General features: G+C 33.7%; 1 protein-coding gene across 1 annotated transcript in view; it reads right to left on the bottom strand.

The window, feature by feature from the left end:
* ADGRV1 (adhesion G protein-coupled receptor V1) overlaps window positions 1-14,645 on the bottom strand; it is a gene marked incomplete at both ends in the record, with an annotated part of 526,225 nt that overhangs the window by 147,365 nt on the left and 364,215 nt on the right. The window lies entirely within an intron of this gene.

A 14,645-nucleotide genomic window follows, 5' to 3' on the forward strand; every position in this document is an offset into this window, starting at 1 on the left:
AAAACAACATGAACAATTTTTTTTTTTTTTTTTGCTGTACGTGGGCCTCTCACTGCTGTGGCCTCTCCCGTTGCGGAGCACAGGCTCCGGATGCACAGGCTCAGCGGCCATGGCTCACGGGCCCAGCCGCTCCGTGGCATGTGGGATCTTCCCAGACCGGGGCACGAACCCGTGTCCCCTTCATCGGCAGGTGGACTCTCAACCGCTGCGCCACCAGGGAAGCCCGTAACATGCACAATTTATAAGAGAAGTACAAATGGCCGAATAAATATATGAGTGTATTCAAACTTCCTGGTCTCATTAAAGAAATAGCAATAGAAACAATAATAAATCACTGCATGTGATGGTTAATTTTATTTGTCAACCTGACTGGACCATGGGATGCTTAGATATTTGGTCAAACATTATTCTGCCTGTGTTTGTGAGGGTGTTTTTGGATGAGATTAACATTTAAATTGGTAGATAAACTGAATAAAGTAGATTGCTCTCCCTAATGGGAATTTTTCCTACTTCATGGTCTTTGAACTGGGACATTGGCTTTTATCCTGCCTTCAGACTCCAACTGAAACACTGCCTCTTCTGAGGCACCAAGCCTGCCAGCCTCTGGACTGGAATTACACGATTGGTTCTCGCAGGTCTCCAGCTTGCTGACTTTCCCTGCAGATTTTGGTAATTGCCAGCCTCTGTAATCACATGAACCAACTTCTTACAATAAATTTGTGTCTGTCTATCTATCTATCTATCTATCTATCTACCTACCTACCTACCTACCTACATCCTATTGGTTCCATTTCTCTGGACAACCCTAACACACTGCATTTACCTATCAAAACCATAAAGCTCACAATCAAGACTAGCACTGCTGTTGGGAGACCGGTACTCTCCAGAAACATCATTAAGACTAAATTTTTAACCTTTCTGGATGACAGTTTGGCAATATTTCTAAAAATTTCATATTTTTAATCCAGTAATTTCATTTCAAGAAATCTGTGAGGTAGAAATGTGACACAGCACACACACTGCAGACCTTTTAAATATTAAAAATGAGGAAAGGGAAGAACTTAAATGTCCAATGCTGGGGAATGGTAAACACACTATGATAAAGTCCATCTTGAGACAGATATGACATTGATGCCATTAAAAGACAGTGATGCCATTAAAAAATGTGGAGGTATACCCAATGGCATGGGAAATTCTAATGATATAACATTAAATGAAATAAGGAGGAGATAAAACTGTGTGACCTCAATTTTACATAATAAAAACAAAAATCTATAAATCTAGATATAAACAGAAACATATAAACAGTTAGAAGTACTAATATTTGAATGATGGGAATATATCTGACTTCTATTTTTTAAATTATATTTTCTAAGTTTTCCATAATTTCTAAAACAATGTAATTTTATAATTAAAAAAATATTATTTTAAGAAAAAAAAAAGCAAGCAGATTCCTTGCTCCTGAAAAGCCACAAAGTAGAAAATATAACCCCCAAATCAACTGTCAGAAAATCTTTTTGAGCCAGGAATGGTTTTCTTAAGTCACTAAATATCCTGTTGGACAAACTGTTTATATTTGTGGGCACTTCCTTTTTCATTAGAGACTTCAACAAAACTTCCCCTATAAATAACTGATTTATTTCCTGAACTAATACACGATTGACCATTTGTGGTTGTAAGAGCTTTCTTAGATTTCCAAATGAGAGTTTTTAATATATTGCAAAATACCTTGTAATGAAGAGCACCTGAAAATGAAAGCTGATCAATTTTTTCATTTCATCTGTAAAATTTTTAAAGAAAATAAGCAAGATGAAATGCAATTCACTGGCATCTCTCATTACAACTCCACCTCCTGCAGTTTTACAATTATCTCTTTCCTAATGCTTTATTCAGCTTGATATTTCAAATGCCTAAGTTCTTAGCACTCTGCATTAAAACATAATCATTATTCTTCCTGATTCTGCCTCTAGTTAATAAATTAGGATGAACACAGACTGAGATTCTTGTGGCAACACGTTTTCACCATTTTGACCCTGAGTAAATCACTTTAAATGTTCTCAATGTGTTAACTGTACCATTATTGTACTTGGAAAATTTAATTAGCACACAAAACATTTAAACTAATTCTCTGAAATAGTCTGATATCACACAAAAGCTTATCTCATACATTAAAATGTAAATTTTCCTTATAAATGGATAGGAGAAAGATGTGTTAACAGAGAAATAAAAATTCAAGGGAGACAAAAGCTAATAGCCCTAATATAGTGCACCTCACCTCCAAAAAAAGTGAAAAAGAAAACAAGGAAACACTACTCTTCAAATTATTGGAAAACATGAACAATCAGAAAAATTAATGGAGGAAGATGAACAAGCAAGTCATAAAATAGATAAAAATGGTAAATAAGTGTATGCAATGATATATAAATGAGACGTGTACTTAGGATGATGTCTGACACATAATAAATGATGTTATTAAAACATATATATAAAAACATATCTGTATATACATATAAAACATATGTATATATGTATATATATAAACATATATGTCTATGTGTGTATGTGTCTATCTATCTATATATCTGTCTACCTACCTACCTACCTACCTACCTCATGTTGGCAAACACTGAAAAAAAACTTACAATGCCCAGAGTTGTCAAGAACGTGGAGCAACAGGCTCTGTCATATTTTGTGATTTGAGTGTAAATAGGTGTGTCCATTTTAGAAAATGCTTTGGTAATATCTTTTAAAGTAAAAAATTATATATGTCTTCTTTGAATGAGCCATTCCACTGCTCAAAATTCATCCTATGGCAAACAATAACACAAGTACACAAAGATACCTATAAAGGGATTCATTACAATGTTATAAAGAAAAACTGGAAATAGCCCAAAAGTCTACCAATAGAAGTCTGGTGATATAAATATAATAGAACATTACAGTACAAAATGTGATTGATATATATGGATATAGAAAACTGTCCCATAAATAAAAAGTAGATTGCAAAACAGAACATATCCTGTTTTCATCGTGAGTGCGTATTTATGTAGGTATGAGCATGTGCATACATATATATTAGAATATATATAGAGAAAAGGTAGAAAAATACATACCAAATACCTTTAATATGAAGTTATAGGTGAAGTTACATATTATTATAATATTGTTATAAGTATTGAGACTTGGAAAAAGCTATTACTGATACTACTGAAGTAATGACAAATAAAAATACTGTCCGAAAATAATATTAGAATAAATCTAGTTGTTTCTGGATATGGAAGGATACAGTTCCTCATCTTTCAACATAAATGAAGCTTATGTTCTATTATTTTTTACAACTTGCGGCCTCCAAAAAGGAATACCTGGAACTAAATGGATACTTAATCTTTCACTTCAGATTGTATTTACATTTAGATAAACTATAAAAATACCAGCTATGGACTGAATGTTTGTGTTCCTCCTCTCCCCAAATTCATATGTTGAAAATCTAACCCCCAATGTTATATATTTGGAGATGGCACCTTTGGGAAATAATTACTGTTAGATTAGGAAATAGGGTGGGGCCTTGTGATGGGATTAATGCTCTGAGATAAGAGGAAACACAGGATCTCTCTCTGCATGTACCAAGGAAGGCCATGTGAGGACAAGACCAGCTAGAGGGCCCTCACCAAGCATCTGACCTTGCTGTCACTCTGATCTGGATTTCCAGCCTCCAGAACTGTGAGAAATAAATGTTTGTTGTTTAAGTCACCCAGTAGTCAATGGTATTCTGTTATATCAACCTGAACCAAATGAGACAGTATCATAGAAGATTGCAAACTTTAGAGGCATTTTGTTCTCATTTATGACAAACACAAAAGAAAGCAAAATAAACCAAACTCCTGACTTTGGTTGATAAAAGCTTCTGAGTTTCAGAAATATTAGAGAGTGTATTATTTGTAATCCTAATGTCAAAGATGCAAAAGAAAGTGATAGAAATAATTTAAATAATAGTTTCAGAATAACTGGAGGTAGTAAAAGGATAAGCTGCCCTTCAGGAATTCAATAACGTTTAGCCAGGCTTGTCTGATAGATTACATGTAATTATTACTTCACGTGTGACACACATTCACAGACCTATCACAAGGCTGTCATGAACTGACCCCACCCCCATCCCCATGCCAGGTACTGCACATGCATTTTCTCTACATGCATCATCTCACTCAATCCACATCACAATCCTATGACACACAGGTTTTATTATACCTATTGCACAGATGGGGAACAGCAAACTCTCAGAGAGTAACCGGCTCAGGGTCACAGAGCTAGAAAATAGCAGAGCCAGCAGTTGACGTCTTGTCTATCTACCTCCAAAGCCTCTGCTCTTTCCACTGTGTTCCGATCAAGAAAAATTTTACAGCCACTTCCCTACACAGAGTGAGTACAGTGAACTGGCTAAAGTACACTTTTTTTAGGTCCCTACATTTCAGTACCTGAGTGTGCCAAATATTAAGCACATTTACTTAAGAGTTGGATGCCTGTGTACTAGAAATAAGAGTCAGAGTTGCATCTGGCCATGTGTGCTTATTTATAAGTGTCAACCAGCTAGAGTGACTAAATGAATATTCTTTTTACTGATAATGCTATTTGGTGATGCTATCTCCTTTACATAGAAGGATATTACAGGTGGATTTTAAGTGAGTGTTAAAAAATGTGTAATTTTTACTCAAATATAGGACATGGTAGAATTGGGTTTTTGGTTATCCTATATAGTATTCAATGAATGCTTATGGAAAGAAGGAGTAAGGGAGGTAATCTATCTATGAATTTGTCCAGTAGTTATGACAGGTAAAATGACTCAGGTCATTTAACTTAGAATATTAAATTGATCACAGATAATTCTCATCTTTTGTCTTCTAATGGCAACTTCTCTTACTTGACTAAGAAAACTTATTTTGCTTGTGTATCTTAAGTAATACACCACATCATGGGGACACAGGTACAGAATACAAAAACCCTTGTAATTATTATTCAAATTAAACTGAATAATGGCAAAGGTATGCTAGACACATTTTAAGGCTATTATATGCCTTCTCTTCATTATCCATAGCTACAAGCAATTAATAAAGAACTCCGTCATGCTGTCTGACATTAGCCAAACTAGGTCACTATGGTGACATCATTTGTGGAGAACAGAATTTTATGTTTGTGGGTATATCATAAAGAAGTGATGAGGATTTGCAGTCCTCCATGCAGATGAATTTGAAAACCTACACACAATGGATAAAATCCTAGTTTAATACCGACTATCAAAATTGTTCCCATTTGATTTAGAAAGCTTAAACAGACCAGTTTCTACAGAGAACTAGAAAAAGTTATTGAGGGACAACTCCACAAAAAGAAACAGGTCCAGATGATTTCACAGGGGAATTCTACCAAACCTTTTGAGACCACACTGTCTCATGCACTGTTAAAAGGAAGAAAAACTTCCTAAGTCCTTTTATAAAGCAAGTAAAACACTGTTACCTAAACCAAATAAAGGCAGTCCAAAGGGGAAAAAAAACTATAAACCAACATCATTCATGAACAGTGATACAATAATACTAAGTGAAATATAAATAAAGAGAATCCAACTCCATATTAAGAAATAATACAATGACCAAGAAGGATTTCTTCTAGCAATGGTAGGTATGCTCTATCTAATAATATCATACATCACATTAATATACTGAGGTACATTAATAAAATCATATGCTTGTCTCCAAAGATGGAGAAAACTGGTGAAATTTGAAGGTTTGCCATTTAGTTAATAGTGTTTTATCATAGTTAATTTCCTGGTTTTGATCACTGTACTATGGTTATATAAGTATGTATATATATGTCCTTGAGTGAAGGATATATGTGAACTCTGACAATTTTCTCAACTTTTCTGTGTTTAAAATTCTTTCCAAAATAAAATGTAAGAGAAGAAGATGGATATAGATGGATAGATAGAACAAATTTAGAGGAGAGCTACTAAGATAGTGAAAAGATGCAAAAGCATGCTATATGTGGAAATATTTGAACAAATAAGAAATGTTTAGCCTGGAAACAAAATAACAGTGACAAACTGAAGGATTATTAAATTGAAATGTTTAGGGGTTTTTTGATGTGAATCCAGCAATTAGATTTTGAGCCAGAATCTAAAAGATTTCTACTCTATGTGGAAAGTCCTGGGAGGAAATACATAGAGGAGTTCAAATATAAAATGAATGAACATTTGTCAGGGATTGCTGTAAAGATTACCCAAGGATTGTATGGAGACTGGATCCAATGCTTTATAAAGTTCTCTTTTCACCTAGATTCCACCTTGCATGTGAAGAAGAGGATCCAGGGACTTAAGAGGAGTCATGAGGGGTGTAAGTCAAAGCACCAGTTGGAATTTTTCTCGGAGAGATACAGCAGTAGTCAGAAAAGCTGAGGCTGGTGCTAGGAGAGCTAAAGCTAACATAAGCTAAGAGAATGAGGTAAGGGTAGTAGAATGAGTTGTATAATCAGTAGCTATAAAAGGTCATATAAACTGAGTATGTTTAGAGTAAGAAGTTCAAGAAGCTAACAAGTCTCAGAACAGGGGTTTGAATCATGATATGCCTTTGAGGACATGCCTGGAAGTTTTCCAACCCCTTGATTCTATGATTCTAAGACTTTGTGGAGAAGCATACTCTCAATATTTTTTTATTTGGAGTTCTGAATAAATGGAAAATGCGAGTCGAAAGCTGCTATTTCTATTCATGTATTTGTGTGTGTGTGTGTGTGTGCGTACACACCCATGTGCAATAATACACCACCCACCTGAGAAAATCCTTGAAGAGATCCTGACATCTCTCTTCCATAGATATACTGCAATTTTCTCTAATCCTCAGATGACAGGTAAATAGGCTCCCTGTATTTATAAACATTTTTCATGATTCTCTTTTTAAGTAATTCAATGAAAATAAAGACTCTCATATGATATCATACTTCCCATACAGAGCTATATCTCCTACTTAGTTCTAATTTAGAATACACAGATTTGCCCTCTATGCTAACAACATTTCTCCTAATATAGCTAGCAAAATTAGATTGTTTTCAGACGATTGAGTTATTTATAAAACAAGTAATTCAGTTCAGGAGGAGGACAATCAGAATAGGTTATAATTAAGATTTGTTAAGAATATCTAAAATAAAACATGATGCCAAAATATTAAGAAACTAAAATACTGAAAAACTAAAAAACTGTAATCAATTTTTAAATTAAGTTATGCATTTTTTCATCATGAGCAAACAAATTCTTAGCTTAAATATAAGAGAATTCACTTAGGCCTTAGCACATAATAGTTATTCAGTAAGCAATTTGCTGATTTTTTCTTTAAGGTTGAATTCATATGACCCAGCAAGAAAGAGAAAAAAGCAAGTGTTTTGGAAGTACAAAATAACCTATCATCTTTGTTATGTCATTTTTACTGTTACTGACATTTATTAATGTGTCAGGGTCTTACAGCTCAGAGGTAGGAATATGGAGATAAGTAAGTTTTCACTCTCCTCCCCTCTGTATGACATGACTCTGCCACTCATTCTCAATCACTCTATCCTTCCACAGTCACATAATTGTGGCCCCAGATTAACAGCATATTATCTATTTAGGGACAATGTCTCAGGGCCATATTCCCTTGGCTTCTACCCTGGCTCTTGACCCTTCTGTATTCTCTTTCCTCTGCATTTGGCATGATAAAACTAGGGATTTTTCTTCAGATTGTTCCTTTTCCTAGAGCAGCTGAGAAGCCAACCCAAGAAAAATCAGTAGCTACTTCCAAAGACACTAAATATACACCACGCAATACAGACTACCTCTAGGTACTCTCAACAGAGTTACTTCTGGTAACCAATGGAAATCAATTAAGGACAGACTTCATTTACTTCAGCTTTACTTTAGTTAAACACTGTTCAATTATAAGATAAAAAAGAAAGCTAGAAGAATAGTACAATTTTCAAAAAGTGATGAAAATGTCTTTAAAATTTTTTAAAGGTATAGGAAACCTTCTTTTGTTAACTTTGAGTATAGTATAGTGTTTCATAGTTTCATAGCATTAACCGGCTCAGTGACAAAGAAGCGGTAACAAGTCTATATTGGGTGTTCTACTTCATAGACAAAAGTAAATTTAAAATTTTATAGGCTCTTTAAAACCTTTCTCTAAATCATGTTGTGTGATTTAAATCTAGATCCAAAAATCCATTACTCTTGGTAAATGAGAATTTTATCTATTATATATGTATAAGAAGACTTTTTTCTTATAAGATATGACATGCCTCATGCAGTATTTAAAATGTTGAGACATTAGTATCATTTGGTGACTTCCAGGTATTTTAGATACATTTTGCTAGCCATATTACTGTGTAAAATTTTATTAGGTATATATTATAGAGAAAGCATGAAAGTTTTCTCTAAACCCACATTTGTTTAACTTGCCTTGGTTGTTAAGGCTTTTCTTTTTTCCAGTTCAGATATTTCCATCAAGGGGTAAATTAAGCCCCACATTCTTCATAAATTTATTATTTTTACCATATATTCTATAATTAATCACTGACCTCCAGGATGAATTTCAATTTACATAGCTAACTTACTCAAGTATTCATAATATAGTATGACTGGTACAATCATAGGATTTATGACGGGTTCTGAGTCTACCAAAGTTATATATAAGAGGTAGTGTTTTAATCTGAAAATAGACACTTTAAAGAGTTGATAATTAAGTTGATGTTTAGAGGAAAAATAGGTATTTTTTTAGCAGACATAAAGAAAGAAAAGTATTTGAGACATAGAAGATATAGCTAAAGGTATATGCATAGGAGACCATGGGAAATATCAAGTGATTCAGTTACAAAGGATAACTGGAAAGGATGGGTGGGAAGGATGCTAAAAGAAGCTGGTTCAATAGTTTAGAGTCAAACCGTGGACAACCTAACAATCCATGACCTTGACGGTAATGAAAAGCACCTCCTGGGTTTTAAGCATCAGAGCGATATGGTTATTTCCATTTTTCAAAATTTAGTGAATGGACTGTAAAAGGAAGAAATTAGAGATAAGAACACAAGTTAAGAGGCAACCCAACAGACAAGACAAAGATGACACAAATGAACTGAAGAGATGGTGATGAAATAAGAGATGAAAATGAGAAAGTAGTAGGAAGACATTTAGGAGTTAGACTAGGAAACAATTTGTGATTAATAGGATGTGAAATGTAAGGGGAAAATAGAAAAACTCTCAAGTTCACAGCATGGGTACCTAGGTAGATGGTGGACTTTTCCTAGGGAATGTAGGTCAAAGCACACATTTAAGAGATTAATTTTAAACCTGTTAAATATAAGATAGCTGCATGTCATTCTGGTAAAGATGTTTACTGGACTTCTGAATAAATAATAGAAGTCCCTAAACAAACTCAACTTACAGAGATCTTCTCTGAAAAACACATTATAATAAAACTGTCAAAAATCAAAGACAAAGAAAGAATCTTAAAAGCAGTAAGAGAAAAAAACTTGTAACTTACAAGGAAACCTTCATAATGCCATCAGTGGATTTCTCAGCAGAGACCTTAGAGGTACCCCAGAAGAGAGTGGGATGATATATTCAAAGTGCTGAAAGAAAAACCTACCAACCAACAATACCCTACTTGGCAAAGCTGTCCTTAAGAAATTAAGGAGAAATAAAGACTGAAGGAATTCACTACCATTAGCCCCACCTTACAAGAAAAGCTGAAAGGAGTTCCTCAAGCTGAAATGAAAGGATACTAGTCACATGAAAACATATGAAAAGATACAATACATGTAAAGATAAGCATGTAGTCAAATTCAGAATATTCTGATACAGTAGTTAGGTAGTGTGTTCGCCAGTTAACTGTACTAAAAATGTTGAAGGACAGAAGTATTAAAAATAACTATAGCTACATTAATTTGTTAATAAATACACAATATAAAAAGAGGTAAATTGTGACCCAAAAAAGAAAAGGGGAGGAGTAAAAGAGCAGTTTTTGTACGCAAATGAAGTTAAGTTGACCAATAAAATAGACTGTTATATCAATAAGATATTTTATGTAAGCCTCATGGTAACCACAAAGCAAAAAACTTACAGTAGACACACAAAAGATAAAGAGAAGGGAATCAAAGCATATCACTATGAAAAATCACCGATTCAAAAAGGAAAATAGCAAGAGAGGAAAAAGGAAGAAAGGAACAATAAAATAGGCAAAAAAACAATTAATAAGATGTATTAGTAAGTCCTTATCAATAATTACTCTAAATGTAAATATATTAAATTCTTCAATAAAAAGGCACAGAATGGCTGGATAGATTTTTTTTAAAAAGGTCCAATATACGCTGCCTATAAGAGATTCACTTCAGCTTTATGGACACACATGGGCTCAAAGTGAAGGGATGAGAAAAGATATTCCATCAAGTGGAACTGAAAGTGAGCAGGGGTAGCTATACTTATATCGTACAAATAGACTTTAACTCAAATGGTGTAGCAAGAGATGAAGAAGGCCATTATATAATGATAAAGGGTCAACTTATCAAGAGGATATAATAATCACAAATATATATGTACCCAACACCAGAGAACCCAAATATACTACGCAAATACTAACCAATCTGAAGGGAGAAGTAGACGAGAATACAATAATAGTAGGGGACTTCAACATCCCACTTTTAACAATGGATATATCACCCAGTCAAACAGTCAATAAGAAAATGTTGGACTTGAGCTATTCTTTAGATCAAATGGACCTAAAAGACATATAGAACATGCCACCCAACAGCAACAGAATATACATTCCTCTCAAGTGCACACAGAACATTCTCTAGGATAGATCATATATTAGGCCACAAAAAAGTTTTAACAAATCTTAAAAGACTGAAATCATATCAAGTATCTTTTCCGACCACAATAGTATGAAACTAGAAATCAATTACAGGAAGAAAATTGGAAAATTCACAAATATGTAGAAATTAAACACTACACTCCTAAACAACCAACGGGTCAAAGAAGGAATCAAAAGGGAAATTTAAAAAATCTTGAAACAAACAAGAATGGAACACGATATACCAAAACTTATGGGATGCAGCAAAAGCAGTTCTGCAAAGAAGTTTGTAGTGATAAAAGCCTACATGATGAAAAAGGAAAGATCTCAAACAACCTAACTGTAAACCTCAAGGAACTAGGAAAAGAAAAAACTAAGCCCAAAGTTAGCAAAAGGAAGGAAATAATAAAGATTACATACTTTTGGTGGGGACGTAAATTGTTACAACCACTACAGAAAACAGTATGGAGGTTCCTCAAAAAGTTAAAAATAGTACCAGCATATGATCCAGCAATCCCACCTCTCGGTATATATATATAAAGGAAATGAAATCAGGATCTTGAAGAGATATTTGCACCCCCATGTTCACAGCAGCATTATTCACAATAGCCAAGATATAGAAACAACCTAAGTATCTGTCTATGAATGAATGCATAAAGATGTGAGATATATATTGTAATATATACAATACACTACAATATTATTCAGCCACAAGAAAGAAGGAAAGCCTGCCATGTGCAACAACATGGATAGACCTTGTGGGCATTATGCTAAGTGAAGTACTTTAGACAGAGAAAGACAGATATTGTATAATCTCACTTACATGAGGAATCTTAAAAAAGCTGCACTCATAGAAACAGAGATTAGAATGGTGGTTGCCATGACCTGAGGATGGGGAAAGTGGGGAGATATTGGTCAAAAAGCACAAATTTCTAGCATAAGACAAATAAGTTCTGGGGATCCAACGTACAGCATGGTGACTATAATTAACAATAATATATTACATACTTGCAAGTTGCTAAGAGAAGAAATCTTAAATGTTCTTAACCACACACACACACACACACACACACACACACACGCACAAAAGGTAATTATGTAAGGTGATGGAGGTGTTAACTAACCTTATTGTGGTAATTAGTTCACAATAGATGTGGGTATCAAAGCATCACATTGTACACCTTAAACTTACAAAATTATATATGTGAGTTATATCTCAATAAAGCTGGGGAAATTTTTTAAAATAAACAAAGTAAATACATAGTACCTGGCACATAGTAAGCAAAGCAAATAAAATAAATAAGATAAATAGAATAAAAGAAAAGTCAGATAAAATCCAAAAGTAAATCAAGAAGATGAGTCTAGAAATTGATGAAATTGAAATGAAATTTAAAATAAATGCACAACAGAGAATATCAAGAAGTCAAAAGCTGAATTTGGGAAAAAACAGTAATATTCATAAACACCCCAGCAAGACTGATGAGGAGAGGAAAAAATAGTGAAAGAAGACACTAATTGTCAATATCAAGAACGAAAAAAGATTCATTACTACAGATCTTACAAACACTAAAAAATTTGAATAGTTAGATGGAATGGAAACATTCCTAGAAAAAAAGACAATTTATCAAACTGACACAGAAAGAACTGCATATGGAAAATATGAATAGTTCTATATGTTTACAAGAAAATGAATCTGTAATTAAAAGTCTTCCTACAAAGAAAACCTGAGGCCTAGTTGGCTTCAGGTGTGACTTCTTCCAAAATAATAAAGAAGAAATAACACTAAACTTGCAAACTTTTTCAGCTAATAGGAAAAGAGCAATCACTTACCGGTTTTACGAAATTATCATAATTTTGGTTCCAAAAGTTGACTAAAACATTGTATGTATAACAACTTGAGCATATTAATACATTAAAGATCTACTTAGAGAAAATTCCTCACTAAAAATAAAGTTTTATTACTGCAAACAACCACTGCACAACAGATGTCCAGTTATTTTACAACCACAAATCCTACCATCTCCAGAGAAAAGGCATGTTTTTGAATGATGATATAAGTATACAATATTTTACAAAAATAACATAGTAATTTATTCTTAAATTGAGATTAAAGTAATATCAAACATACGGAATTTCTTAAAAAGTGGAATAAGTTCACATGAATATTCTATGTGAATGAAGAAGAAAAGTAACCTATACTACTTACAAAGGTTAGTCACTTTTGGTTGAATAAGGCTATAATTATAAGATTGGGTAAAGGTTAATATATTTTACATTGCATTTATTATAGTTGAGCTGGTAATAAAGAACTTTCTGCAAAAGCCTCAGAAGGCAAATATTTTAAGAGTCAGTTGATTTGGACATTCTTGTATAACAGTTTATTTCTCTCTTAAAAATCCTTTTAGAAGCATCAAGAGAGAGTTTCTTCTAGTTAACATCACTTTCATCACTTTCATCGGGTGATTCACACCCATCTATCCAGACTGGGTGTGTATACATGTGATGCTAAAACTGCTGCCAAATAACTCCAATCTTGACAGGGAGCTCATGAAAGAGATGGTTACTGGCCACCAGGACTTGTCTCATGGTTACTTTGTACTTGACAAAGAAAGATGCAGAACTTTCTGAAATTAATCCTGGCAGCCCAAGATTTAAATTAATGCCAGGAGTAGTAATATGTCATAATATAACTGTGAAAAGACACAACCATTCCCTTCTAGAAGATCAGGCTTTTAGAATTTTATATCAACAAAATATAATACTATATTTCAATACTATTGTTGTAATGCTATAAATTAATCAGCACGAGGGAATCTTACTGAATTGCAATAAAAAGACTAAATTATATATATGGTATCTCAATGGGTGTGTGTGTATTACATAGCTCATCTCCTTTGGTTTAATGTGGTATGGGATATTAGTCTGCGATTGCCCACGTGTGAAGTATATCTGCATACATCAATAACAAGTGTTGATTAATATATAATGGATGATCATAATTGATCAGAGGCAATAATAATATGAAAATGACTTCTGCTTATATAGTACTTTTGCTTCAAAGGATTCTTTACATCTATTAACTAATTTTTATCTTCACAATAACCTGTGAGATAATTAGGTAACACTGTCTTCATAAGATTGTGACTAGGCTATTCTTTCTTATTTAGAAATGTTACTTTTTCCTCTAAATCCTCATTACACCAAGGGAGTTGATTAAGCTTTATTACCCAAAGTTTTTTTTTTTTTAATGTGGAGTCAATAGAAGGGGCTGAGTGGTCCTCAAAGTTGTAAGATACCAGATTCAGGATTAAGGCATGCATATATATGTGTGTATAAAGATCCGTTAGATTTCAAGACTACAGTGTACTTTAATAAGAATCTACCAGAAGGACCCAGCTGACCTTGCCTCCTTCCCATGTACTTTTGAAGACACTCTCCATTCACTCTGATAGTCTTTTGGTATTTAGGGATTTTATGAATGATGGTGCCTGCCGTGCTCCCAATCCACCGCCCCCCAAATATCAGACTCCTTAGATAACATGCCACACTCCAAATTTGTCACTGATTCTATTCTTCACCAAAATTTTCATAGTTCCCTGATTTCACTAGGTATTTCTGTTTGTCCCAATCTAACAAACTAAATTATGGTAAAGTATAAATTGCTGTGAACTGTTTGATATACCAATTCACCTGAGAAAACTGCACCTATCAAAGGAACTGGAGAGGCAATAGTTTCTTATTTATAGAGATAATTAGAGGAAGTAGAGATTTAGAAGGTGTGGCAGGAAGGCAAAG

The sequence above is a fragment of the Hyperoodon ampullatus genome (genome assembly GCF_949752795.1).
Source record: "Hyperoodon ampullatus genome assembly, chromosome: 4".
Classification (NCBI taxonomy): domain Eukaryota; kingdom Metazoa; phylum Chordata; class Mammalia; order Artiodactyla; family Ziphiidae; genus Hyperoodon; species Hyperoodon ampullatus.